The sequence below is a fragment of the Orycteropus afer genome, unplaced genomic scaffold, assembly GCF_000298275.1.
Source record: "Orycteropus afer afer isolate SDZICR_OR568_19922 unplaced genomic scaffold, OryAfe1.0 scaffold00003, whole genome shotgun sequence".
NCBI classification, from domain to species: Eukaryota; Metazoa; Chordata; class Mammalia; order Tubulidentata; family Orycteropodidae; genus Orycteropus; species Orycteropus afer.
This window is the reverse complement of record NW_006921590.1, coordinates 29,540,522-29,546,688: the sequence shown is the minus strand read 5'-3', so window position 1 is coordinate 29,546,688 and position 6,167 is coordinate 29,540,522.

Genomic DNA, 6,167 nt, shown 5'->3' with positions numbered 1-6,167 from the left:
TTTGGTCAATGACATGAGACAAAGTATATGTGAACTGCTGTATGAAAAGTGAATTTACTCTGTAAATCTTCACCCAAATCCTAAAAAAAAAAAAAGATGCGAGAGACATGTATTGCTGAGAGAGACCTCATGAGACATGCACTGCTGAGAGAGACACGCAGTGCTGAGAGAGACTGAGAGAGACTGTCAGCTGAGAGACAGCAGGCTGAGAGAGACTGAATGTGTTCCTGAACTTTAATTGTAGCCTGTTGCTTCCCTATTAAACCCCATAATCTGTGAGTTCTGTGTGGCCACTGCAGTGAATTATCAAACCCAGCAGAGAGGTGGTGGGTGCTGCAGGAGGAATGGTTGGTGTTAGAGGGTGAAAGGGCTATAGGGACATAGCATGTCTGGCCTTGCAGGAATAGGCCTTGGGCTACTGATTGTGATTCTGTCTTCCTGTTGTGGGGTTAGAGGAGGTCAGAAGATGCGGCCTCCTTGCCTCTTTGGCATCAGCATAGAAGACCATATGATTGTCTGGTTCAAAATGGCCCAAACCAGTCCATTTCAGCTCACTAGTGCCTGGGATAACTATCTTTATGCATTCCATTTAATTTTTGACAACTTTCAATTTTCCTAGATTCATAATTTGTACATTCCATGTTCTGATTATCGATTAATGTTTCTTTCCATTTTGAGTTGTACCCCATCAGCAAATAGAGGTTCTGAAAATTTTACTCCATCCACATCATTAAGACTGACTTTACTTTGAGGAAGCATATCTTCCCTAGTTGTATTTTGAGTGCCTTCCAATGAGAGGGGCTCATCTTCTGGCACTATATCAAACAGTGTTTCTAGTATATTCAAAAAGTTTTTGAGTAATATATCAGACAATGTTTCACTTCTATTCATAAGGTTTTCATAATTTTTTCACAAGTGGATGGCCCCATCCTTTTCTTCCCTGTCTTAGTCTGGAAGCTCCACTGAAACCTGACCACCATGGGTGACCCTGCAGGTATTTGCAATACTGATGGTATAGGCTCTAGCCTCATAATAACACAAACCACCACGGTACAACAAACTGACAGACATGTGGTAGTGTATGATTATAGAAAGGTTTTATTGGGAATGTGTATTTAAGATTGTCTCTTCCCTCCTTTTTGTATGCATCCTTCCTTATAATCCTTTAACTAGTGTCCTTTAAGTTTCTTCAAATCAAAGAGAAGTTCCAATAAAACATTCTTCAAATGTTTCAGATGCTGTCACAGGCACACAATAAACAATAAACTCTTGTTGAGCTGAACTGAATTGAGTCCAGATGGCTTACTGAAAAAATATAAAAAAACAAAAACAAAAATCACTGCCATTGAGTCGATTCCGATTCATAGCAAACCCCTTAGGGTATCTGAGGCTGTAAATCTTTATGGAAGTAGATTGCTCAGTCTTCCTTCCACAGAGTGGTTGGTGGGTTTGAACCACCAACCTCCTGGTTAGCAGTCAGTCAAATGCCTTGGGCACTAGGCCACCAGAGCTCCTTACTATAATAAAATATTATAGTTCCTCTTCCAATAGAGCTACTTGGAGTGGTCACCATGTTAGTTTAGGCAATAGATGTTGATAATCAAGGGAATGACAGTGGAAGATCAAGCTCCCAAATGATGCATTGAGAACAGAAAGTTGCCAAAGTCCATCCACTGTGACAAATGAATGAGAGAGCAGGTAGAGTGGGATCATGGGGGCCCAGAGAGCACAGGGGAGTGGTCAAAGTCATTCTAATACCATCTGTCCACTTTCTGTCCCAGCTAGCAAATGGGTTTTGTGTCTGTATCTGTGTGAGTATGTGCCTAGAGATGTTGGAGCCAGAGTAACTATGCAGGTTGGAGAGTGTAGGGAGAGGGACAGGGATGGGCTGTGAGGGCAGGAGATGCAGTAAAACCATAGACACATTGTTAGCATTGTTGATGAGGGAAGAATGTTGTGAAGAGAAGTTGGGGCTTGAAATCCCACCTCTATAAGCTCTGGAGAATAGAGCAGAGTCTTTCTTGTTACAGATCAACCCTGGACCCCTTTCTGGATGAATGACTGAAGTCATAATTCTTTATCCTTGTCCTGTTCCTGGAATTTTTAGAGTCTTGTTTGGCTAGTCTTTCAAGGTGGTCTTAGTTCAATAGCTGTGAAATTAGAATGAGAAACCTGCTTCTTACCGGTGAAAGAGAAGATGATGTGTTCTTCATAGAAGGATATCTGTGGGGTATTTGGACATAATCAGAGACCAGCATGGTGCTTGATGATTCTTGTTGCTGAAAACCAACTGAGATCAGATCTGTATGCCTCTTTTCATGTCTTCAAGGACCAATTGAATTGTATGAAGGGGTTATGTAACCTGAAATGTGCTGTTCTGCCAGCTTTGCCAATGGCTTTGTTTATCCTTTTACATCCACATCTAGACTCTCTAACAAGATTGTACACTCATGAGGGCAGAAATTATATCTTCTATTTATTGACATCCCTAGCATCGACAAAACGTCTGGACAACAGTAGGTGCTAAGAAGTGTTAATAGATGATAATGAAGATGAATTTTAAGGACATTTGTGCAAAATATCTGAAGCCAGTGAATGTTGCAGCAACCTCTTTAAGAGTTCACCCAGTGCTCTAAGAAGCTAGGCCAGAGGCCAGTGGGGCTGTCTAGTCTTGAAATAGAGCTCAACCCTGCTTTAGGATGACTCCACTGGAAGCTCTTCTCATGTCTGCTCCAGAACAAATGCTTCTGTCCTTGACACCAATACAAGCAGCAGCCTCCCCTGCCAACTGTCAGTGAACCACTCACTGCCAAAGTATAATTGCACAGGGATGTTGTGAGAGAAAGCTTGATTTAAATAAGGCCCTGATGGAGTCATGGGGCCAGAAGTGTCTTTTCATACCTGTTAATGAAGCCTCATTAGAAACAGCAAGAGACTATGCTGAGAATGGAAAGCACCAGTCTCCTATGGCTCCCCCTGCCAAAGGATGATGAACTTAATGATTTACGGCAGCTGCTCTTTGAGATTATAGCACAGGGGAGACGGAGGTTGAGCAGCCTTGCACAGCCTGCTGTCTGTGGAAACTCGGTAGCATGTGCAAACCCATCCTCCCCCTTCCAATGGCTGAAATGGCTTCCAGGTTCTGGGAAATGCACTGTGAGTGTCAGATTACTTAGTAAGTAAGGTAAGCATGGGATTACTTGTGTTACTTACTAATCTGTATTTATTTATTTCTTTCACCACATCAAAGATTCTGCTTCTGGGTATAGCTAGCATCTGTCTCTCTCCCAATCCCACACAGCACCTTCCTACAGAATCAAAGCCTCTTTTCAAATTTACAACCCCTGACAAGGATGGAGTAGCCAGTAAGCAAGGTAAGCATGGACTTACCTGTACTAACTTACTAGTCTTTAGTGAACAGTTTCACATTCAAGTAAGCCTGTGCTTACCTTGCTTACCGGGTAATCTGCCTCTGTTCATTACCATTCAGGCACAGAAGAACACCCTTCAGATGGCCGACCTTTTGGCTACACTCACCTTTCAAGCTGCCAGCTGTGTTTCAGTTAGGGATTTAAGTGTTGGCTGGAGGGTGAAAAATCAATGGTAATGAGAAAGAAAGAAAAAGCAAATCTCAGTGTATGGTGCATCCAACGTAGCCAGGCCAGCCGCACACTCTGTGTGATGATGCACTTGTCCCCTGGTGGTTCAATTATGGGCTGCCCCATAGTGTGCCGCCATGGAGGAGAGTGGTGCCTGTGCTGAAACGCAGCATGTGGTAGCGTCTTGCCTATTTCCATGCCTCAGACAACAAACTGAATTATGTAAAGGTGTCATGCAAATTGTAAATAGCTGCTCTGTCCATGTGTTTTAGTAATATAATTTCTTTGATCCTGCAGGCCAACAAAGGAAAACCATTTGAAGCAATTTCAACCAAAAGACCCCATTTCTTGCCTTGCTTCTCTTTTAAGCTTTCTTAGAGGTAAACAAAGTTTCTTTTGTTTGTGTCAGACTTGGCTATTTGGAGACCCAGGTGTGCAGGTCCTTGAATGTGCAGTTATTGCACACACCACCTCCTTGTCTGGATTAGCATCTCATGAGGACAAAGACTCTTCATGGATATTTTGGTCTGTCCTACTGTGTGACAGGTGGACAGATAGAAGCTGGAGAGAAGAATTAAGACATTTATGCTGGGCCTTTTTCTTTCTTTTTTTTCTCCCTTCTAGGTTTGGAGGCACTGAGAGCCTATGGTAGGACACAGGTGGTTGTTTCAGTTTTAATCAAAAAGCAGGGGAGGTGGCAGATGCACGAACTATATTTGGCTGGCCCAGAACTTGAGAGGGCTGCGGGAAGGACCCTGGAAGAAAATTTTGAGGCTACACAGTGAAGTGAGCAACCACAACCTAATTCATCCACCATGGGCTTGAACTGAAGTCTCCTTTAAACTGATTGGGAAGTATTTTGCCAATAGCAAGTGAGATGTGTGTGTGTGTGTGTGGGTGGATGTGTGCACATAAACATGCATGCAGAGTACATTGAGGAGGTCTGAACGCTCTGGGATGCCTGTCATTATGGCGCATGCAGCAAAGCACCAGGCTAATCTACTTTCTGACAAGAGTGTTGTTTTTGCCCCAAACTGTGGAAAAATGCCACCACCATAACTCTTGCCCAAGCAGCACATTTTTATGTCCATAAACCAAGAACAGCTGACCCTGGGATGGTGAGGCAGATCATCACACTCAAGGCCTCTTCTAGAAACCTCTAAAGATGGCTTCTCCAGCAAAGGCCAGCTAGGGAAAGCAAGACTCATCTAGATTCAGTAATGACTTGAACAAGGTGGGCAGACTGGAAGCTGCATGCAAAGTATTTATTTGGGGAGAGATGAGAGGTTGCTCAAACTACAGGCTATTTCAATTAAGGCAGAAGGACCCTCTGCACTTCCAGGAAGTTTTTTTTTTTTTTTTTTTAAGCTCAAGCTGAATCAACAAAGGAATCAGGCAAGGACTGAGGTTCCAGGTGAAGCTCCTCAAGCAACTTCACTGGTCACTTGGTAAGGAAGGCAGCATTGTCATTGTGAAAAGAGGATGTTTCTCCATTAGCTGAAAAGAAACACATGAGTCAGAGAAGCCATGGATGAGGAGAATCCCTAACGGCACAACAGGATTAGCGGGCAGGCAGTGGTTCATGGGAAAGAACCTGGCCTTTGAAACAGGATAGTTTTGGGTTTCACATTCCTATACCATGATTATTAGCTGAGTGACCATGGTAAAATGACTTATGCTCTCAAGGCTTTGTTTCCTCATCTGTAAAATGGGGATAAGATGCAATCTTAGCAGGGTTTTGGGGAGAAATGACAGTAACAAAGAGTTAGGACTGTGCTTGCCTACAGCAGGCACTCACTCAATGCAATACTCATGTTCTGAAGTAAATTCAGCCTAACATGCTGCTTTCTGTTAAAATAACTTTGTGTATTTAGTCAGATGCTCAAAGGCATCTGAAAAACTTAGCTTTATTAGGAACATCTGGCTTTTATAATCAACAGAAATCAATCCAAAAAAAAAGCCAGTTGAAAAAGAGCTTGATGACATGTTTTCCATCTGAAAGGAGGGAGGGGTTAGGTTGCTTCCATGTGGGCTCTCTGGCTTTCCAAAGAGAGAGATGTTACGCAGTGCAGTGGAGAGAGCCAGGAGACTTGAGCTCAGGCCCAGCTCCGCCTCATAGCCCCTTGTGGTCAGTGACAAATCCTCTGCTCTGATTATCGGTCTTCTCTCTTGAATCATGATGGGTTGAACTATATTAAGTTACTTTTTAGATGGATATTCTATTCCTTAATCAGTTTATTCAACAGAAGGGGCTGTAGTTCTAAGATATAGAACTATGATAAGAAAAGATAAATGTGGATTTCTGGAAAGAGTTGGCAAGGAAATTAAGCCCCAAGGCTGATGCATATGCTCCTGGAATCCTTACCCATTAAACAAAGCAAAGGAAACCAACCCCAAACTCTCTATATATACTAATATATATATATATATAATATTATATATGGTATATATTATTATATATTAATATATAAATTACTACTGTATGTATATACTGTATACTAATGTATACTACTGTATACAGTTCAAACCCACCAGCCACTCTACTGTATACAGTTCAAACCCACCAGC